The 23,057-nt window shown below is 50.3% G+C and overlaps 1 long non-coding RNA gene across 3 annotated transcripts in view; it reads right to left on the bottom strand.

Moving 5' to 3' along the window:
- The window catches only part of LOC122736092, a 26,191-nt gene extending 3,711 nt beyond the window's left edge, over positions 1–22,480 (bottom strand). Inside the window, exons 1-3 of one of the 3 annotated variants that reach the window (XR_006354165.1) lie at positions 22,350–22,480; positions 545–657; positions 1–143 (exon numbers count right to left, since the gene is read on the bottom strand). The exon at positions 1–143 is cut by the window's left edge and continues 162 nt beyond it. This is a non-coding gene — a long non-coding RNA (uncharacterized LOC122736092). Of the gene's footprint in view, positions 144–544; positions 658–796; positions 973–1,511; positions 1,649–22,349 lie in introns of those variants that run through there. The other 2 variants (XR_006354164.1, XR_006354163.1) reach the window with 2 other exon arrangements.
- Between the last annotated feature and the right edge of the window lie 577 nt (positions 22,481–23,057).

Here is a 23,057-nt window from a genome sequence, read left to right as displayed (position 1 = left end):
CCTTCTCTTGTTGCCTTGACAGATCCATGGCATGGCTCCAAGTCCCTTCTCCATCCTTGTCTCCCTCCGATGAAATCCCTCTGCTTTGTCGATGGATATCATGATGCCTGCCTCTACCTCCTCACAGGACATGGTAGATGGGCCTGGAGGGGGGAGGAGGAAGAGCATTTGGCAGGATGGAAAGAATTGTCAAAATTGGAGCTATTTCGATTATCCTGAGGCTGTTCAGGGAAGGGGGAAATTCTCTGCATTTAGACTCAAAACAGCTGGATTCAAACCATGGCTCAGCTCCATCCTTCCCATACTAGCTCTGTGACACTGAGCAAGGCCCCCTGCCCCCTTTGAGCCTTGGCTTCATCATCAATAAGATGGGGGGGGGAGTAGACCAGAAGGTCCCTTAAGTCTCTTTGATCTCTGAAGTCCTGAGTTCCTCCAATGACTCTCCAGTGAGGGGCTAAGAAATGCTTCAATTTAAAAAATGTTTTTAATTTGATTTTTTTTTAATTCATAAAAAAAAACTCTTCACTTCAGGGGTGACACTCACCTTTCCAAGGTGTGACGCAGCTCCCTCATGTGTGTGCCCCGTGCAAACTGACACTTTTCTTCCTCCAACCCGGAGAGCCCTTACTCTCCTCCCCAGGCTTTGACCATCATTTTCTATACACAGGAGGAAGAATAATGTGAAGTCCAAAGAAACACTCCTTCCCTTCTGCCCCCAAACATGCCCCCCATCTCCCTTAGCCTTCTAAAACACTCTCACTTGATCCATCTGCCTCCACTAGACATTGTCACATACCTCTTCTTCCTTTTGTGGCCAAATTATAGAGGAGGAAACTCGGGCCTAGTGAAAAAGAGGCTGTGGCCTGAGGTTACAGAGCTGGGGAGCAGGAAACCTGGAACTCCCAACGAGGGCCTTCAGCTCCAAGTCCAGCTCCAGGACCGCTCCCAGTCCTGCCATCCCCTGTTCTCAGGCCCCTCCCAACCCTGCCATCCCCTGTTCTCAGGCCCCTCCCAACCCTGCCATCCCCTGTTCTAAGGTCCCTCCCAGCCCTAACATTCTCTTCTCCAAGACCCCTCCCACCAGCCTAGCCATTCTCTAGTCTAAGGTCCCCCACTCCTCTCCCCTCCCCAGCTCTGATATTCTCTGTCCTCAGACCCCTCCCAGCCCTTTTTACCCCACCCCTCTTCCGTGAGCCTTGATTCTCTTTCCCCCAGCCCACAGCGAGGCTGCCTGGGATGGAGAAAGGCAGGAAAAGCCCTTGAAGTGCGCGCCTTTGAATTGATGGTTTCTATAGCAACGCTTGGTGGGGAGGAGGGGGCGCCGCTCCAGCGCTGGAGCTGTGCGGGCCCCCACCAGATCCCGCCGCCGCTACCGGGGGTTGAAAGAAAAGCCATCTTTTATTTATGCGGAGGGAGCCGATCCGCCCCCGCGGGGCCGGGCACTGGCGGCGCGAGGCAGCGGCCGAGTCCATTCCCCGGGCTCCGAGGTGGGGGCTGCTCACGCTGGGTACCTCCTGGGCATTTGCCATCTCAGTGTGAAGGATCCTGAACTCCTGCCACGTGAACACCGGGGAGCGGGGGCCCCAAGACCCCCAGCCGGAGTCTCGGAGTCCTCCCCACTCAGCCTGCCGCGCGGGCGCACACACACTCGCGCACACACACACACACACACACACACACTGGGTACAAGGCCTGTGGCTGCTTCTTGCCCCCCCTCTTCCCCCTCCCCCGCCCGTCTCATGATTAGTACTGTCTTCCTTTTCTTTAAGGATCTCAGCCTGGCTCAAATATTGCACACCCGAGGGAAACTGAGGCTGCATGACTTCTTGGGGTCAAGAGATCTGGTCTGGAATCAAGCTGTCATCATATGCAGACGAGGTGAATAAATTCGCTGAGAAGAGCTGTGAGAGTGTTTGTGGGTGGGAGAAGCAGTTCACCACTGGGGACCTTGATGGGCAGAATGGTAGATGGGATAAAACAGTCAAGAAGATCGGGGTTCACATTTGGCCTCAGAAACCAGCTGTATGACCCTGGCCAAGTCACTAAACTTCTGTGCCTCAGTTTCCTCATCGGTGCCACGACGCAGTCGGAGCTAATGTCCTCCCAAGTCCTTTCTGGCTCTAATGGGGGACTGACTGAAGCAAGCTAATGCCTGCGGCAGGCACGGCCCAACCCCCTCCCCCAGGATTCCCCTCCCCAACCAAGGCTAACCTAGTCCTCTCTGCAGAGTTGCAGCACGGGCCTCCTCCCAGTGGCCCTGCCTCAGCTGAGGCTGTCCTTTGGGGGTTCAGTAGAAACCAGCCCACGTGGAAGTCTCAGCAGGGCCGGCAGCACCCGGCCCACTCTGCCTAGCGTCCTGCCTCCTGGGGGGGAGCCTTGCAGGGGAGGAGGGGCCATCCACCTCTCTGGAGCTCAATAGACAGGCTCAGTAACAGTCTCCGGGTCCCTCAGCACAGCCAGCAACAGTCTCTCAAGCTGTTTTATCACGTTAATTACAGATACTTGGGTCTGATGCTGGCAGGAGGCTGAGCACAAAGAAAGGTCAGGCTGGCCACACGCTCCCAGCCCCAGGGAGGATGAATAATTCTCCTCCAGAGCAATAATAGACCAGCCCCTTCCTAGCGTCCACAAACCTCTAACCCGAGAACAGCTCCCACTGCACTGGGGCTTCAGGGTTACAAAACACTTCCTATCCATCACCTCATTTGATTCTTACCCAAAGGCCAAGAGAGAGCTAAAGCCTGCTGTGATGGCTGTCCAAAGGAGAACCCGGAGAGAAGTGAGCTCGCCGTCACTGGAAGTATGCAAGCAGGGCTTGAATGGCCTTGTGTCAGGGATGTTGTACAAGACATCCCCGCTCAGGCGAAGGCTGGGCCAGATGGGTCCCATCCTCCCTCACCCCCCCAGTGAAGGGTTCCCAAATTACTCATCCAAATTACTTTTCATTCATTGTACACAAGCCGATCTATGCACATGTCTCCTTCAACAAAATAGAAGACCCTAGAAGGGGGGGGGGAGGAAGGGAGGGAGTCATTTGGTCTTTATCTCCTCAAGACTTAGCCTACTGTTTGCCTGGTATGCAATAGGTGTTTAATAAATGCTTGTTGATTGAGATTCTCTGAGATTCCCTTTCCTCTTCTATAAAATGAAGTGAGACCCAATAGTGACAGAATCATAGATTTAGAACTAAAAGGAGCCAACTCATGCAAGCCCCTCAAATTACAGAGAAGGAAACTGAGGCTGGGAGCAGTTAAGACACTTGCCCAGGGTCACACAGAGAACAAGTGTCTGAAGCAAGATTTGAACTAAATTTTTCTTGACTCCAAGTCCAAAGCTCTTCCCACTTAGCCACCCTCTGTCTCTGTCTCTCTGTCTCTCAGTCTCTCTCAGTGTGTCTCTGCCTCTTTCTCTCTTTCTCGTCCTTTCTAGCTCTAACATTCTGGAGGCTGTGACCTGTGTATTCATAGGAAAAAAGGGCTGTTTAGCCTAAATAATTGAAGATGGGATGGGGGAGCCTCAGGAATAAATTACCTCTGGCTTCAACTATTTTGCAGGCCTAACAGTGGTATGAGGGAAATGAGGACATATTGTGAAGAGGCATATTTTGGCTCCCTACTCACTTCTCAACAATTAGAGTTGTTTGGAAATGAGCTGGGCTGCCTTGATAAGTAGTGAGCTACCCATCACTTGAGGTGTTCAAGCACAGTCTGGCCAATCACTTTTCAGAGATGTGAGAGATGGGAATTTTGATTCAGGTATGGTCAGGCTAGCAGGACATGAGGGAATTTCAGCTCTGAAAGTCTGCATTTCTTCAGTGGAGAGTTGGTCATTCACTCATCCTAAAAGCTCTGGGCCCATGATTCTTACATCCTACTTAATAAGTCTCCTAGAAACTGGACCCCCTTCAGCCCCACAGCCTCTTGTCCATGAGCCTCTTCACCTCCCAGGGTGAAAAGCTGAGTCAACAGCTTCACAAAAGTTGTAGTTAGAAAGGACCTTCGAGGTCACTAAATTGGGGGCTTCTCCTCTTACAGAGAAGGAAACTGAGGCACAAAATGCCAAATGTGTTTCCCAAGGTCACAGGGGAAAGAGCAGACCCAAAAGTGTAGCCTGGGTCTTCTGCTTTCAAATCCAGGGCCCTTTCTGCCCCGTCACGCTAGACTCTCCAGCCGCACCTACTTGACAGGTGAGTGGGCGAATTAACGGGCCTGACCAGCCACTGGATCCAGCCTGATTCAGCCGAATGCTCAGGCACTGACATGACAGGTTTCTCTCTGTATCACATCCTAGCCCTACCCTTCCCTCCACTCTCCTCAAACTCCCTGTGGTCCAAACTCACATCTTCTCTCACACCCTCCCTGTCACAGAAGAAAACAAAGCCTGTTCTGATGGGTTTCTTCAGGTCTGTTCTAATGTGTCCTTGCAGAATACTGCAGAAAGGAAGTCTCTGCATGCCAGGGATCAAGGCACTGGCTGGGGCTGGGGAGAAGCCATTTCCTCCTTGGGGGAGGGGGGAAAGAGACAGGCAGACAGGCAGACAGACAGAGACAGAAGGATATGAATGAGGGTCCGAGCAAGAGCAAGCCAAAGGCCCAGCTAGGTTGGATCCAGGACTGAGGTCATTGGAGCAAGGATTTACAAGTGGAAGGAACTTCAGAGATCACCCAGTCTGACCCCTTCACTTTGCAGATGAAAGAACTGAGGTCCACAGAGCGGGGGAAGTGACTTGCCCAAGGTCACAGAGGTTCCACTCATCCTCATACTTGTTGTTTGTCCTTCCTTCTCAAAGAGGACCTGACATTGGGGAGATGATGTCATGACTGGCCCTGAATTGGATTTAAGTCAAGGAGGGCTGTGCAGTCACCAGCCTCTCTCCTCCTGAGCCATCTCCGTCCAGTGGCAAGATATACACCAGGAGGACTGGAGATGGCCCCAGATGTTTGAGGCAGTTGGGGTTAAGTGACTTACCCAGGGTCACACAGCTAGTAAGTATCTGAGGTGAGATTTTAACTCAGGTCCTCTTGACTCCAGGGTCAGTGCTCTATCTATTGCATCACCCAGCCCCCTAGTGGCCTTGTGTGTTACCTCTCCTGTTAGAATGGGAATTCCTAGAAGGCTGGGACTTGTTTTTTGCCTTTCTTTGTATTCCCAGCACTTAGCTCAGTACCTAGCATATAGTTGGTGTTAATAAATGTTTGTTGACTGGATGACCGACTTTACATAGTTATTTACTTGTCTCCCCCATTAGAATGTAAGCTTCTTGAGAGCAAGGACTGTGGTTTTACATTTCCTTGTATCTCTGATGCTTAGAACAGTGCCCGGCACACAGCAAGTGCTTAATAAATACTTGTTGACCCGACTTGACTTGATTTGTACCATGCTGCCTTTTGTTTGTTTGTTTTTGTTTTTGTTTTTGTTTTTTGCAGGGCAATGGGAGGTTAAGTGACTTGCCCAGGGTCACACAGCTAGTAAGTGTCAAGTGTCTGAGGCCAGATTTGAACTCAGGTACTCCTGAATCCAGGGCCGGTGCTTTATCCACTGCGCCACCTAGCTGCCCCCCATGCTGCCTTTTAACAGCCAGTGAGCTGAAACAGACACGGGAAGCCGGGTACGAGGTCAGAGATTCAAGTAGAGGATCATTAAAGGGTCAGGAGGCAGGGGGCAGATCACCTGCCTGACTCAGTCTGCCCCTGGATCTTGCACCCTCCGTGCATTCTCCAACCTCTCCTATTCTGATATTAGGGCAGCTGGGTGGTGCAGTGGATAGAACACTCACTGGCCCTGAAGTTGGGAGGACCTAAATTCAAATCTCACCTCAGACACTTACTAGCTGTGTGACCCTGGGCAAATCAATTGCCTTAAAACATCCCGGGACAGGGGCAGATAGGATAAAGACAGGCCCTGGATTCAGGAAGACCCGAGTTCAAATCCAACCTCAGACACTGGACATTTACTAGCTGTGTGACCCTGGGCAAGTCACTTAACTCTCACTGCCCTGCAAAAATAGAAAGAAACAAAGAAAGAAGGAAGGAAAGAAGCAAAGAAAGAAGAAAAACATCCGGGGCCATCTCCAGTCATCTTGCCACTGGACCTAGATGGCTCTGGAGGAGAAGCAGTGAGGCTGGTGACCTTGCCCCAGCCCTCCCTCACTGAAATCCAACCCAGTGCAAGTCATGACAGCACCTCCCCTGACATGGTCCTCTTCGACAACAAAGAACAAAACAACAACTGATGTTCAGACTCTTGCCCCACCTTGGCAATATGGCCCTGTCGTTCACACTAGGCTTCAGCCTTCGTAGCCCTGCATAGCATGGCCATGTGCTAGGCGCCCACTGCCTGGCACACCCACTCTGGGGAGAGGGCAGGTAATGCTCGGACAGGCAGATGTAGGATGAATCTGAGCCCACTCATCGTGGCTCACTCCTCCAACACTGGTGCGTGTACGGGGGCTGTGGAACATGAGAAGCCCTGGGTTCAGATGGATGCAGACCCCACCCCCACCTGATCTCCAGTGAGGGCTGGTCCCCGGCATCGTATCATGCAACAAAAGGACGGCACTTCTCCTCAGAGAATCTCTCCAACCTCCCCCTTCTAACTTTGCTCTGCTAACGCCCACAGTCTCCCCCAAAGGAGGTTGGTCTAATTCAAGATCTTGCAGCCCCCTTCCTCCATCAGGCTCCTCCTGCACACTCTGCAGCCGGACCAGAGCTACCGGAAACCTACGTTGCCATCCAGGGACTCCCCACACACCCAGCCCCTCCAAGCATCCTGGGCAAAGTGCCATTCTGTGCCCTTGCTCAGGATTAACCGCTGGGCCTTTCCACTCGACAAGCTCCTGGGCTCAGCTCCCTCCTGGACAAGGCTCCTGGTCTGCTCTTCCTGAGTTACACCTCCAATTTTCTCTCCTCTCCAGGGTTTGTTTTCAATCTGCCCACCTCCTGCATCTCCTCTGTGTCATCGACCAATGCAACAATGCTCTCCCTTTTCACTCTCTTCAGTTTAATTAACTTAAACAATCATTGACCAAACACTTACGGTGTGTGTAGAGCCAGTGGGGAGAGTGTTAGACCCCCACAATGTAAGGAGCCCCATCAGCCAATCCCCTCCAAACATCAGTCTGCCTGAACGCTCCCAGAGGGCTTGGGGAGCCTCAGTTCTTAGAGGATTGTTTTTTATGTGGTGGGAAACTCAGCTTATCTACACGACATTGCTCCAGCATCTCCATGCCCCCTACACACACACACACACACACACACACTCCGGATTTATTAACTGCCAGCTCTGGTAACTAATCAAGTCAACATTTCCATTCCAGGTAAGGACGTGTCAGTCCATTGATTCCAATGACTTCAATCTCCATTCTCTTGACTTCCCTGTGCAAAACATCCCCTCCCTGGCATCACGGCCTTAGAGATGCCGACCTCCCCTCTTAGAATGTAAGCTCTGGGAGGGCAGGGACTGTCTTACTTGCTTGATTTGGATCCCCAGTGCTTAGCACAGTCTAAGTGTTTTTCATTGAGCCTAAATGTATTTCTTTGCACCTCATACCCAGAGCACCTAGCTTTGCCCTTGGGGACATGGAGCCAGCTCCCCTCCCACCCCCCAGTTCTCATGTCTCCCCCTCCAACCCCCCAGTTTTTATGCCATCCCCCTCGCACCCCCATTCTCCTGACTCCCCTTCCATTCCTCTCAGCCTTCCCTTCAGCAGGCTAACCCTCTCCAGTTCCTCCCTCTGCTCCTGGTTGGGCACCCTCCTCTGCATGTTTTCCACCTTGTCGCCACCCTTCTTAACCCCTGCACCAGGACTGGAACAAGAGTCTGCATTGGGCCTGACTGGCCCAGAGTCTGGGGAGCTGGACCCTCCCCCCTGCCATAATGTAGCCCCTTGGCTCTTTTGGCTACCGTTAGCCTAGGCCTGGCTCAGATAGAACTTGCAGTCCCGATCTAGCCCTTTCCCCCTCTGTGAACCCTAGTTTCCTCCTCTATAAAATGATAGGGCTGGACTATGCTGACCCTGAACAAAAATGGAAAACCAGCAAAAGAAGAGCAGAGACCAGGACTAGAATCCAGAGGTCCTGACTCTTAGTCCAGTGCTCTTCCCACTGCCCCGCACCACCACATCATCACACGTGTTTGTAGGAGCTGAAAAGGAGCCAGCTCCTCCAAGAAGCCCTCCCTGATTTGTACTGAGAGAGTGTTCTCCCTCAGATCTCAACCTAGCACCTTGCCCAGAGGCAGCCAGTGGGGCTGTGGAGAAAGCACTAGATCAGGAGTCAGAAAGACCTGAAGGCAAATTCTGCTTCAGGTGCTTACTGACTCTTTGTGGACCTGAGCAAGTCATTTCACCTCTGTTTCTTTATATGCAAGATGGGGGTCATAATAGGAACTTTCTCTTGGGGCTGTTGTAAGGATCAAAATGAGATATATACAAATTATAAATTATAAATTCACTTTTTGAACCTGAAAGTACTATATAAATGGTAACTATCAGTGCCTGTAATGCATTTTTTCTGGGAAAATGCTTGGCTTGAGCAATGAAAAGAATATTAGATTTAGATTCTGAGGATCTGAATCAAATCCTGTCTCTTGCCACTGACTACCTGTGTGACTTTAAATAGATCCTTCATACATCTAAGCCTCAGTTTCCTCAAACTGAAGAGAAAGGACTAGCTAGCTCATCTCAAAGTCTCTTCCATCTCTAAATCAATGAGCCTTTGTCTTTATGATCAAGATGAGTCAGCCATGAGATGTGGAAGCCCGGAAGGCTGGTGGAATCTGGGGTGGGGGGTACCTGCCTCTCCCCAGTCCAGGACCCCACCAAGAGGGCTGGGTTCAGCTCTGGGTGCCACCGCTGAGGAAGAACCCTGAGGCACTGCAGGGGGCCACAGGTGAGTCTCAAGAAGGGAAGAAGACCCAAATGTGATGAGGGATGAATTGAAGGGATAGGGATCACTGACCTGAAGCAGCCGAGAGCTTAGGAGCTGTCAGAGGGTCTGTCAGGAGAGCCGATGGCCTAAACGTTCAACATGATCTTTCACATCTTGGAAATCATCAAATGCTGCAAATCCATATTGAGTTAATTTCTAGACTGGGAAAGTTGATGGAGAAAAGGCTAATGATGCACATTAAGTGCAGAAATATGTCAGGTACGCTTTTTAAAAAAGAGCACTTGTTAAGTTGTGGTATATGAATGTAATGGAATACTATTGTGCTGTAAGAAACAATGAGCAAGCAGATTTCAGAGAAACCTGGAAGGACTTACGTGAACTGATGCTGAGTGAGAGGAGCAGAACCAAGAGTACACTGTACACGGTATCAACAACATTGTGTGTTGATCCACTGTGATAGACTTGATTCTTCTCAGCAATACAATGGTCCAAGATAGTTCCAAAAGACTCAAGATGGAAAATGCTCTCCAAATCCAGAAAAAAAAAAACCTATGGAATCTAGATGCAGATAGAATCATACCGTTTCTATTTTTTTTTCTTTTTTGAGGTTTTTTCCTTTTTTGCTCTGATTCTTCTTTTACAGCATGACTAATGTAGAAATATATTTAATGGAATTGTACATATAAAGCCTAAAAAAAAAGAACCACTTGTTAAATATTTACAACATACCCTGGATATGATTTGCAGGAGATAGCACAGTCTTGATAGAGCAGTCCTGAATTCAAACTTAGAGGACCTACTTGGGAGGGCAGTGTGGTAGAGTGGATAGGGCACTGGCCTTGGCATCAAGAAAAAGCTCAAACACCAGCTGTGTGACCTTGCAAGTCACCTCACTTCTCTGGGCCTCGGTTTACCCTTCTGTCAAATGAGAAGATTGGATTGGAATTCTACATGTAGAGTTTGAGGAAAAACTTAGAGGCCCTTGATGAGGAAAACTGAGGCCCCAAGAGAGGAAATTACTTGTCTGAGGGCACGCAGCTGATGCGCATCGGGGGTGGGATTTGAATCAAGAGTTTCCTGACTCTAAGACCAATGCCCTGTGAAGCATTCCACAATTCCTCTCAAGTAAGTACAGACTGTGGGACTGCCAACTCTTTTGGGGTTTCATATTCACCTGAGGTAACCATCTTGGAGAAAAGGAGAGAAGAGAGAAGAAGGAAGGAAGGAAGAAAGGAAGGAAGGAAGGAAGGAAGGAAGGAAGGAAGAAGGAAGGAAGAAGGAAGGAAGGAAGGAAGGAAGGAAGGAAGGAAGGAAGGAAAGAAGGAAAGAAGGAAGGAAGGAAGGAAGGAAGGAAGGAAGGAAGGAAGGAAGGAAGGAAGGAAGGAAGGAAGGAAGGAAGGAAGGAAGGAAGGAAGGAAGGAAGGAAGGAAGGAAAGAAAGAAGGAAAGAAGGAAGGGAGGGAGGGAGGGAGGGAGGAAGGAAGGGGAGCGGAGGAGAAAGAAGGGAGGGAGGGGAGAGAGAAAGGAGAAAGGTCCTCTCCCTCCCATTCTACCCTCTCTCCCATCACCCTGTCAGCCTCTTCAATCAGCCACCTTTTATGAAGTGCGTGCTATGAGCTGGGCGCAGCCACTGCCCTCAAGAAACTTCCCTTCCCAATGGGGGAACATCACATCCATGTAGATGATACTTCGGAGTAGACACAATGGTCCTCCAGCAGACTTCGGGACCATCGATCCAGAGCTGGAAGGCACAGAGGTCACCTGTCTGACCCCTTCGTTTCACAGCAAGGGAAACTGAGACCCAGGAAAGGGTGTCAAAGCCCCTCAGGCTCCAGCTCTGAATCTATGATCCCATGGCCAGGAAGACGATAATGTGTGGTGTGGCGGAGGAGCAATGGCAGGGGGCGGGGGGCCTCACTGTCCTCTGGGAAGTCAGAGGAAGGGCACAGAGGGGCTGTGGGTGCGGAAGTGGAGCTGACAGCCCCGGACAAGAACCAGGACAGCCAGAAGATGAGCCAGAACCAGAAGCTGGGTCAAGGAGCCCGTTGTTCAGGGAGGGGGCGGCCGGAGGTGGGGGTGGGGCTTTCTGGCCGCAGCCCAACCTCATTTGTTTGTTTCCCTGATGAAAGTTGCTTCCATTAATCATAGGATTCTTTCAGGAATGAAATGCTTCTGGCCTTGGGAAGAAGAAAAGCAGTCTCAGAGACAGGCCGGCTCCGAGCAGATGAAATGGGGCCATTGTGTTGGGGACAATGGAAGGGCTCAGCTGGTGCTGCCTGAGTGGAGGAGGACCCAAGGAGCCGGGGACTGGGGTGCGGGGGGGGGGGTCTGGAGGGAGGGGGGGGACACACAGCTGCAGAGGAGCCCAGGACTGGGAGGCAGAATACCTGGGGCCTTGGAGCAAGCTCTGCCACTGATCCACTCCAGTTCTGGTCAAACCAACAAGCTTTTAGTAAAAATTAGATTTAATTCAATAAATATCCACCAAATACCTACTATGTGCCAGGCACCGTGCTAGGTACTAGGGGTCATAGGGCAAAAAATGGGACAATGCCCTGCCCTCATGCAGTTCAGTTGCAACCTCTAGGAAGGGCTCACCAGATGCCAGGCACTGGCTAGACTCTGTGTATACATGTATCATACAATACATAATAAGTATATTAATCTGGGCAGACTCAATGATATTTAACATCTGAGGGAAAAGACCATTAGTAGCTGTGGAGAATCAGGGAGGCTCCCTGGAGGAGGTGGCATTGGGTGGATCAAGAAGGAGCAGCATGATTGGCCAGCCAAGCAATCTAGCCACACCCCAGAAGGCTCCAAACAGCCAGAAGTGATTCACCTTAGCAAGAGGCCAGTCCAATAGCACAGGAGGCAGACCAACCCTGCCCTTCACCAAAGGGCAGTGGGTGAAGGGAGGCAGCCCAGGGATACACCCTCCATGACCAGGTTTATCAAAGACTGGATCAGGAGCAGTGTATCCAGAGATCCACAGAGAATAAAAAACAGGCAAACGAAGGGGACAGAAAGACATGGTGACCTGGAGAGAATGCCTGCTAGGGACTCCAGAAAGGCCTGCCCCAGGAAAGCATCATCCTGAGAGCACTATCTAAAGGGAACTTCATGAGGATTCCTTCAGTGGCAGATGAAGAAAACCAGTGGTTACTAAATGCCCAGTATGTGCTAAGTACTTTGTAACCACCCTGGGAGACAGGTGTTCTTATCCTATCCCAATTTTACAGTAAAGAAACTGAGGTAAACAGATATTAAGTGAGTTGCCCAGGGTCATACAGCTAGCAAGTGTGAGGCAAGATTTGAACTCAGATCTTCCCAACTCCAGACCCAGTGTTCTGTCCACTGTACCACCTAACTATCAGCATATACAATGTTCCTTTTGGGGGCAGCTAGGTGGCACAGTGGATAGAGCACCAGCCCTGGATTCAGGAGGACCTGAGTTCAAATCCAGAATCAGACACTTAACACTTACTAGCTGTGTGACCCTGGGCAAATCACTTAACCCCAATTGCCTCACCAAAAAAAAAACCCAAACAAACAATGTTCCTTTTTTTTTTTAACTTAATAGTATTTTTCCCCAATTACATGTAAAGATAGTTTCTGACATTCATTTTTGTGAAATTTTGAGTTCCAGATTTTTTCTCCCTCCTCCCTTCCTTCCCTTCCCCCACCTCCCCCCAAGACAAGCAATCTGATACAGGTTATATTGTACAATCATGCAAAAACATACTTCCACACTGGTCATACAAAGACGATTTTGCCATGTGTTCCCTACACACGGACCTTCATACTGTAAGCCTTAGTACATTCTCCCTAGGAACCTCATGTATGCAGTGAAAAGCATGCTTCCCCCAGTTAGATAGTGAGAGAAGATTTTTGTACCAAATATTCTTACTATATACCATCTTGGTAAATACCTTTCCTAAAACTATTAATGTCTAGTGGCTCTGACCAATATTAATGGGAAGCATGCAGGTGGGGGGCTCACAAGAAATCCAAACCAGTCAGGGTTACCCTTGGAACCCCAGGGGAGTAGTAGTCTGTTACCCTCTGAAGACGTTATCCTTCTTATGCAGGTAGGCGTTGGGGAAGTAGCCCCTGGGAGGGCAAGGGGTGCTCCCGTTCACAAGAAAGATGATTCTGGAGATGGAATGAAGGAGAGGGTTGGAGGAGGGTGAGAGGGTGGAGGCAAGGGCAGGAGTTGGTTTACTGGTCTGGGAAAGGCCAAATTGTTTTGATCCTATTTGCTTCCAGGTGATGGATGAACTGTCTGCTTCAATGCTCTAAGACCCCCTCTATCCCTAAAAATAAGACAGGCAAATGCCCCCTCCCCTCAGCCCCTGCTCATCACTCCCCCCCAGAGTGACTCGACAAGGCCGTCTCGGAAGGGACATGTCCTATAATCAGGCTGGGATGGATTTATTGGCCCCAGCCCAACCATGAATTGGTCAGCGAGCCCTGTTTGGGATGATGGATGTAGCTCTACTGCTCTTCCTTAGGTTGGGCTCACATCCTGTTAATTAGTGAGAGCAAAAGTGGGTGATTTATGGGCCCATCCAACTGCCTACCAGAACAGAGAGAGGAAGGTGCTTACCCCACCTCACTGGCCTGTGTCGGACACAAGATATAGAAGGAGCACGCCCCCCGTGGACCCTTCTTTGTGATTGGAAAGGGGAGTGAGCAACCATGAGAGGCAGTGTGGACTAGTGGGTAGAGAGCTCCAGTGTCTCTGTGCCTCCCCCACAGTCATCTTGTTGTTATCGGAATGTGCTTATATGGGCATGTTTCTCCCTAGTCTGCAGGGCAGAACTGTTTTCCTTTTTTGACTTTGTATCCTTGGCCCCCCCAGGATGGGGCCTGGGTACACAGTAGGCACTTAATAAGTGTTTGTTGGTCCATTGATTAAGAGAGAGAGAACTGATCTTGGAGTCAGAAAGATCTGGATTCAAGTCTCGACTCTGATGGCTTACACTAGCTGTGTGACCCTGGGCAAGTCACTTAACCTCAGGGGAGCTCCGCCCCCCATGCCCTGCAGGTCTCTAAGACCTGCATGGATAGATGGAGCTTCCACACCAGGAGCTCCCCATACCACAAAACCAAAGACCCCCCCCAAAAAAAAATGATTCCTATACTACTTTAAAATCTCTAAACATTTTATGTACAAAGCCTCATTTAAGTCCCACCAGCTCTGTGAGGTCAGTGCAATTATCATCTCCATTTTATCCATGAGGAAATGAAGGCTCTGAGAGGGGTCGCAAGGCTAGGGAGTGTCTGAGGTGAAATTTGAACCCAGCACTCTGTCTGCTGTCTGGGGGGGTGGGGGGGAAGGCAGGTCAGCTTGCTGTAGAGCTGTGGGTCCCACATCCCTCGGCACCTCTGATGTCCTTGGAGGTGCAGCCCCTGCAGGGCTGGCGGTGCTGGGCCACAGCACTGCTGCTTTCCACCCAATTCTGTACATCCATTAAAAACAGGGGCAGCTAGGTGGCGCAGTGGATAAAGCACCGGCCCTGGAGTCAGGAGGACCTGAGTTCAAATCTGGCTCAGACACTTGACACTTACTAGCTGTGTGACCCTGGGCAAGTCACTTAACCCTCATTGCCCTGCAAAAATAAAAATAAATAAATAAATAAAATAAAAACAGCTCTTCTGTTGGAAGGATTCTGCCAAGGTCATTTCCAGCATTTTGTACTTTGAACCCAAGCACTCGTCGGCTGGTGACAGAAGCTGTTGGGATAATCAGGCATTTGACAATGGGAGTCTTCCCCAGGGGGGTGGCTCAGGAGACAGAGGAGGAGATGGATACAAGAGACATTGTAGAGGTGAGATTGACAGCACTTGGTAACTGGCCGAAAGAGGTGAGAGACAAGGGAGAGTCAGACTATCCAAGATTGCAACTCTATCAATGAGAATTTATTAAGCACTTGCTGTGTGCTTGTCATCACTGGGCTAACCCCTGGAGATACAAGGAAAGGGCAGAAACAGTCCCTGCCCTCAGGGAGCTGACAGAGAGAGGTAACACATATGTGTAAACGTCTGGATAAAAATCCATTTTTTGTTGTTTTTGTTTGTTTCTTTTTGGGTGAGGCAATGGGGGTTAAGTGACTTGACCAGGGTCACACAGCTAGTAAGTGTCAAGTGCCTGAAGCTGAATTGGTGGAGAGGGTAGTAGTGGGTGGGCGATGGGGAAATGCCTCAGATCAGAGGTGGTTGGCCAGCTATGTCTGGAAGACAACTAGAAATCCTTAGAGATGGAAATAGATGGAGTCCATCCTTCCAGGCATGGGGAAGTCAGTGCAAAGGTGCACAGGTGGGAGGATGCAATGCCCCAGGTGAGCAAGAGGACCGTGGGAGACAGTGTGAGGGGCAGTGGGGACACGTGGGTGCAGAAGTCCTGGAGGCAGTTGATAGGTAGGTCTGGAAAGAATTTGGGAAGGTGGCTGCTTTAGGGGAGTGATTGAAACCTTGGGAATCAATAGCAGAGGAGAGGGAGAAGGAAAGGAGAGAAAGAAGGAAGGTAGGAGGGAGGGAAGGAGAGAGGGAGGGAAGAAGGAAGGAAGGAAGGTGGGAGAAGGGAGAGGGAGGGAAGGAAGGAAGGAAGAAAAGAAGCAAGGAAGAGGGAGGGAAGGAAGGAAAGAAGAAAAGAAGGAAGGAAGGTGGGAGAAGGAAGAGGGAGGGAAGGAAGGAAGGAAGAAAAGAAGCAAGGAAGGTGGGAGAAGGAAAAGGGAGGGAAGGAGGAAGGGGGGAGAGAGATCAAGAGGCCATTGACGAGAATATGGAAGAGGGTAGCTTCACTGAAGCCATGAAGGCAGAAGCCAAACTGGGGGTGGCTGGAGAGAGGGAAGTGCAGAAAGGCAGTAGGAGAGAATGGCTTTTACAAAAGAACAAGCAACACAAGAGGAGTAAGCTGGGATGGTGGGTGGTATAAGGGGCTAAAATTCTAGCTAGTCTGTCTAAAATAGCTAATGAGTGGTCGCCAATAAATTAGAGGCTTTAGCAAGAGTTAGACTTTTAAGCATTTATTAAGGAGAATAAGAATTTGGTGAAGAGAGAGAGAAAGAGGCCTAGATTCAGCTGTCTGTCTCAGGGAGCCCGCACTTCTCCACTCTCCATGAGAGTCCTGAAGAAAAAGAGAGCCAGCCTCACCCCTTCTTCCTCCCACAAGCCTCCTGTGAAACTGGGAACATCCCATACACTCTCTCTCACACACACACACACACACACAACACACACACAGCTCCAAGCTAATTGGCTGGAGCTTGATAGACAGTTACCCCCCGAGCAAATGTCACTTCCTGATGCCAAAGAAAGCCTCATGGCTTGTCCTCAGACGCCTTCTCCTCATGGCGGAGCTTTCCTACAGTAACTCTCCAGCAGGGGGCGTCACTCCAGTCGTTACAGTGGACAGGATAGAAAGGTTAAGGGAAGAGGTGAGAGGTTGATCATGGGAACCCGGGTCTGCTGAAGCTTGCAAGGGTCCAAGGCCACCAGATGGGATCATGGAGTCTAAACCTAGAGCCGGAAAGGACTCCTTGGCCATCGAGTCTGACATCAACAACAGGGAGCAAATATCTAGCTTTCTAAAGTTAACTCAGAGTTAGGGGATGCTATTATTCCCATTTTACAGATGAAGAAACTGAGGCACAAACTGGTTAATGACTTGTTCAGGGTCACACCCCTTCACTTTACAGAGGAGGAAACTGAGGTCCAGAGAAGTTTAGTTCCATGCCCAGGGTCATAGCTGTAGAACCAGAAGGCACCTCAGAAGTCACCAAGTCCAACCCCCTCGTTTTACAGAAAACCGAAGGCCGTAGAGCTTACAAGGCTTAGCCAGGGTCACGAATGGAATAAGAAGCAGAATCAGGTTCAGGCTCCATCACGCTGACCCCATCACCCTCTTCAATGAATGCATGAGAAGCAACGGAGAAAGGACCTGGAGGCTTGGTTGGAAAGGGACATGGGGGGATTGAGAAAGCTTAGTGAGGAGCCATCGTCTGTAACTAGAGGGGAGGAAAGAGAGGGAGGGGGTATTGAGGAGGTTTGAAGAATGGAGATGGGGAGGGCTAAGGCAGGGTGGGGCAGGGCAGAGATCCAACCTTCTCAGCAAAGTGGGAGGCTCCATGATCTGCTGCAGCCCTAAATTACAATAGAGCTCATAATAACAAGAATGACATAAAGCTTGGGGCAGGGGGAGTTGGCAGGGGCTCGATGTTGAGAGGAGAGAAGAAAAAGCTTGAAAGGGTGGCTATAGGAAGTGAGATCCAGGGTATATATAAATGCAGGATTACTGAGCTGTACGGAGGCCTCACCGGAAGGAATGGACCATAAGTCAAGTGGTGGAGAAAAGCAGTTCAATTTCAAGACATTTTCCCATGAGGCTTAGTAGTGCCTGGAGCAGAAATGAAGCGACCAGATGATGGAGGTTCTCCAGGGATGACGGTCCTCAGGCTGGGAACATTATAGTGTTGGGGAACGGGGAAGAAGGAAATAAGTTTAGTAAGGAAAGGATTTCTGTAGAACAGCGGGTATGGCTTAGAGCAAAGCAATGGATAAGGTCTCATACTATTCTTGTGGAGAAACAAACATGAAGAGATGTACTCTGGGAGATAACACAGTTTGAGGGGTTTGGCCCAGCCCAAGGAATAGCCATTAATAGTTTAATGGCAACATGGCAGGAGATCTCGGGGGATTTGTGACCCGGGGGTTGATGCTTGACCCTCTGCTATTTAACATTTTTGACGTGACTTAGATAAAGGTGCAGAGTTACCAGAATCACCGAGGCAATTAGGTGTCACGGTCGAGGGAGCATTGGCAGCCAAGAAATCTGATGTAATCTTGGGCTACATTAAGAGTGCTCACGAGAGGGAGGTGATAATTCTATCATACTTTATTGGGATTAGTTCTGGGTGATATCATTTAGAAAAGACATTGATTGACTGGTGAGTGTCCCAAGGAGGATAACCAGGATGGAGAGGGGCCACATGATGATTGGCCAAAAGAATTGGAGGGGGGAGTGGATAACTGCAGTTCTGGTTCTTTTTTGTTTTGGGGGGTTTTTTGGCTGGGCAGTGAGGGTTAAGTGACTTGCCCAGGGTCACACAGCTAGTAAGTGTCAAGTGTCTGAGGTCGGATTTGAACTCAGGTCCTCCTGAATCCAGGGCCAGTGCTTTATCCATTGCGCCACCTAGCTGCCCCATAACTGCAGTTCTGTGAAGGACTAGACTTGTTCTGTTTGGCCAAGAGAATGGAACAAGGAGAAAGGGGTTGGAGGGTCAACATGTCATCACAAAAAGACCACCATGCAAAGTTTGCCATATAACTGTGTCCCTTACCCCCTCTCTGTGCCTCAGTTTCCTCATATGCAAAATAAGGTTACTTATGATCTCACTCAGGGCATCGGCATCGAAGTGCCAGGCACAGTCACAGCTCTGGAATCCAGGGATCTGAGTCCTCTTTCCAGACCTGCTGATCTGGGCGAGGCACTTACCTCAAAGGGACTTGGTTTTCTTCATCTATAAAATGAGAAGATTGGGCCAGATAATACCCAAAGGGAGATGACATATTTGGGATCTGAGGACCAGGGTTCAAGTCTCAATTCTGCTACTGACTGACTGCATGATCTGGACAAGTCCCTTTAGCCAGCTGGGACCCAGTTTCTTCATCTGTAAAATGAGATTAGACCAGACCACCTCCAAAGTCCCTTCCAGCTCTGACTGCATGACCTTTGACCTCTACCACCCCTACAAACTCTCAAGCTCAGATTTCATGATCTTTCTAATTCTTTATGCAATGCGTCCAGGCCTGTCTAAGCCTTCTGGGACAGGTGAGAGCCAGCTGTTGTCTTCCCAAGGACCCCCAGCAATGGGACTCCCATGACCAGTGGCTCCACTCCTTACCTGCCTAAGGTAGAGATCTGACCCCACCCTTACCTGCCTAAGGTAGTGATCTGTCTCCCAAGAGCTTTCTTTGTGTCTGATGAACTGAGGATGCCCTGCATCTCTCTCCCGCTTCTCACTGTGTGGGTATAAATAGACACCCAGATATCTCTCTCTCTCTCTGCCAACACTGCATCCAGGCTAGCCCAGACTCCTGTTCCCCAGTTCATTGTCACCTTCATCCACAATTAAAGGGGAGATGACTCATTCCCCGCCCCCCCCCTCACCCCAGCCCCTCCTCCTGGCCTCCCTGGTGTCTCTCAGAAGATCAATCCTCCAAGAAGGGACAGGTTCTGCTTTCCCCCATCAAACCCTCTGGACAGTGATGTCAGTGCTGGGCCACTAGACACAGGACATTGTCAAAGCGGTCATGGGGAGAGGCCAGGGACATCCAGACCTAGACAGCGAGCTGAGAGGAGGGGGGAGCCAGGAGCCCAGAGGTGATTTAAGGTGGGGCAGCTGCTGAGATGACGCAGGAAGAGTCCTGGGTTCCGGGCCTGACTCTACCAATGACAATTTGAGTCACTACTGGCATTGGAAAAGCCAGTTCCCATTTTTCAGCCTTGGTTTCCTCCTCCATAAAATAGAGAGAATAATGTATTCACTTCCACTTTGAATGCCAGGCTCAGGAGTATGGCCTTTATGGTGTACCTTCTTCCTGATGGATGTTGTGACCCCCACCCCCCAGTGCACTTTGTAAAGTTTAAATCAGCCACGCGCCTGGAGACAGGAGGCCTGGGGCCCTAGCCTGGCCTGTGACGATGGAGAAGTCGCTTCGTCTCTCTCTATGGCCCTGTGGCCCATCTAGGGAACCCCGCAGGGGAAGAACTCCTCAACCAGCCTCAAGGATGCAGAGAAATCTGTAGACAAAGTCTGCATCTTGGAGCAAGCCTCCCCGAGCCAGGCAAGGGCCATAGTTGAAATGGGGGGAGCACCCCACAAAGGACCCCAGGCCTTTGAACCCTCCAGGGCTCATCACAGTGTCTGACACACAGTGGGCGCTTAATAAATGAATGATCAGGGCAGCTAGGTGGCACAGTGGATAAAGCACTGGCCCTGAATTCAGGAGGACCTAAGTTCAAATCTGGCCTCAAACACTTGACACTTAACTAGCTGTATGACCTTGGGCAAGTCACTTAATTCTCATTTCCCCACCAAAAAATAATAATAATAATAAAATAAATGATTGATCGACTGTCTAGGCTAGGGGAAGCCCAGTTAACTCTCCCACTCCAGCCCCAAGTATCTTCCTCTTGTTAGGGGAGCTCAGCACTCGTGGAATGCTAGAGAGGGGTGTGCTCAGAGCTTGGGTTTGTCCAGCAGAATGGGTGACTGGGAGAGCTGGACTATAAAGAGAGCAGAGCCCTCCGCAGAATCAGTGGTTTGGGGCCCTAGAGGCTTCTGAGGCCCGTGGACAGCAAGGAGATAGAATTGGTCCAGGACTGTTCACTGGAAGGTCAGATACTGAAGCTGAAACTCATAACTTTGGCACATAGTGAGACGACGGGGCTCATGGAAATGCCCCTGATGTTGGGAAGGATTGAAGGCCAAAGGAGAGGGGGCCGGCCAGAGGATGAAATGGAAGGAGAGCGGCGGTCACGGCAGCCAGGAATGTGAGCTTGGGCAGGCTGGGGAGACAGAGGGAATAAAGGGGCCTGTCATAGTATGGCCACATCTGAACAACACCAGATAAGTCTGGAGGACTTTAAAGGTCCCTGGGGGAAGTCGAGGCCCACCAGAGAGGAGAAGAGTTGCTTTGAGGCTTATGTCTGTGTTCTCTGACATGTTCTATGCTCTATAGAGTGTTAGACTAAAGACTTGCATGGAAGTCTGGCCTGGTTTTCTTATGTCAGAGAGACCTCGATATGGGTCACGCTCTGACCTTCACAGGGGAAAATCTGGGTAAGGGCTCACACCAATGTGTGACTAAACCCAAACCATGGAAATCCAGAGTTGTGGTTCTGGGTCTTTGCTCTAGGTCTCCTCATCTCAGTTTCACCATCTGTCAAATGGGGATGATAATCACCCCTCACAGAATTATTATCCAGAAATATTTTAGGAGAGCATTAAAAAAGAATGATGGGGGCAGCTAGGTGGCACAGTGGATAAAGCACTGGCCCTGGATTCAGGAGAACCTGAGTTCAAATCTGGCCTCAGACACTTGGCACTTACTAGCTGTGTGACCCTGGGCAAGTCACTTAACCCTCATTGCCCTGCCCCCCCCCAAAAAAAAAGGATGATGGTGGTGACCAAGGGATGATCCTCATGGGCCAGGGTGATTGGCCTGGGAAGCCCCTCTCCCCCATCTACCTGCCTCTCCTCCACCTCCCGCCCCCTACTGCTAATGGGGCCCAGGACTGTCTGCAGAACTATTCTTCTCTACCCCATCTCCTTTGGAGGAAAAGGAACAGCAGGAGAGCTGGAGGAAGCCAATTACCCTTGAAGACAAACTGTCTGCAGATAATTGGAAATATAGACTTTTAACTGGTAGCATGTCAGCTTCATTCAGGTGAGTCCCTGCAACTCCTTATAACATTTCATAGACACATTTTTGAATGTGCAAGGCAAGTCTCATAGCAGAGACCTGGCGGAGAGCTTCCAGTGGCTGGGTCATCAAGGAAGCCTCCCTGGAGGATGTGGGCTGGAAGAAGAGTTTTCTGGGGCATCTGTGATGAGAAGCGAATTCAGAGCCGGCTGAAGAGGAGGAGGAAGAGGAGATACAAATAATAACAACTCACATTTCTGGAATGTTTGGGGTTTTACGAAGCATGCGCCTCACAACCAGCAAGGAGGGAAGGCCCGTGCAAGGATGATTAGCCCCATTTACAGAAAAGGAAACAGACCCAGAGAGACAAAGTACTTGCCCAAGGTCAGAGCTAAGATGCAGAACCAAGTCCCCTGATTCCTCTTCCCATTATATCCATGCTCAGTGACCAGAGACTCCAATCCTGTCCCATCTGAGGGAGCCTCGGGCATTACAGGCTGCAGGAAGCAATCAAGGGACTGACCTGAACGGGCCAGGGGCTACAAAGCCTGACCCTCAATTGCCCTAACAGAGTTCTTGTCGGGGAACATGGACCAAAGCCCTCTCTGTCTCCCCATTGACGAATGGCTCCAGAGGATGCTTGCCCCCTAGCCTGATGCCCTCCTGCCCTCTGGCCCACACCCCTTGGATTTAACTCAAACAGCTTGGGCACTGTCATGTGCCAAGTACCATGCCCATCACTGCACACCTATCCCCAAGACACGCACCTGGACAGAGTCTAAAGACATAGCTCTCATGGAGTTTGTGCTCTCAGTGTTAAGTCTGGACTCTCCATAGAGTGACTGGACATAGCTTCAGAACCAAAGGTCTTCTCATCAGAGACTCCTTCTGGAGAAGAATGCCAACTCCTTGGTCCCACAGAGATGGAGCCAAGCACTGCCACAGGACACGCACGGCTGGGGTGAGATGCAGGAAGGAGACACAGATCCACCCTCTCCCCCAGCCAGGCTGCCTCCCACCAGCCACTCACCAGGGAAGATGCGTGCGGAGGGGGCCGTCTTCAGAGCCAGCAGACAATTGGGTGCCGCCCTCAGGTGCCCCGTAGGGTCACTTGGCTCTAGGAACAATCCAGACATCAAGAGGCACAAAAGTGGGTCGGCCTCATTAAATCTGCCAGCCCCGTAACAGCCCTTCCTCTTCCTTAGAGTCCTCCGCACCAGGGCAAAGCGTGATGCCACTCAGCGGTAAATGGCTCAGGGCGGTCCAACAGCTATTCTTGGCACGCTGGACGTAAAGGCAGCTCTGACAGGGGCAGGAGAAGACACCAATGCCAACAATAATAATGACAAATGTGTTAGTGAGGAACGAGGTGCCAGGGAGGTCCCATGGGGGATGAGGTTGTTAATAACCAGATGGGGAGCTAGACTTTAAAGGAAAAGTAGGATAGGGATGAAGGGAACACTGTGAACAAAGGTATGGAAGCTGGAGATCTCAGGGAACATTCAGAGAAAAGAGTTCTCTCTATGCACCATTGACTATGTGTATATATAAAGAAAAGCAGGGGGGCAACTAGGTGACGCAGTGGATAGAGCACCGGCCCTGGATTCAGGAGGACCTGAGTTCAAATCCAGCCTCAGAAACTTGACACTTACTAGCTGTGTGACCCTGGACAAGTCACTTAACCCCAATTGCCTCACACACACACACACAAGCAGGGAGGCGTCGGAACTGTGCAAGG

The sequence above is a fragment of the Dromiciops gliroides genome, chromosome 1 (genome assembly GCF_019393635.1).
Source record: "Dromiciops gliroides isolate mDroGli1 chromosome 1, mDroGli1.pri, whole genome shotgun sequence".
In the NCBI taxonomy this organism is placed as follows: Eukaryota; Metazoa; Chordata; class Mammalia; order Microbiotheria; family Microbiotheriidae; genus Dromiciops; species Dromiciops gliroides.
Note: the sequence above shows the minus strand (reverse complement) of the source record. Positions and strands in the feature narration are given on the sequence as shown.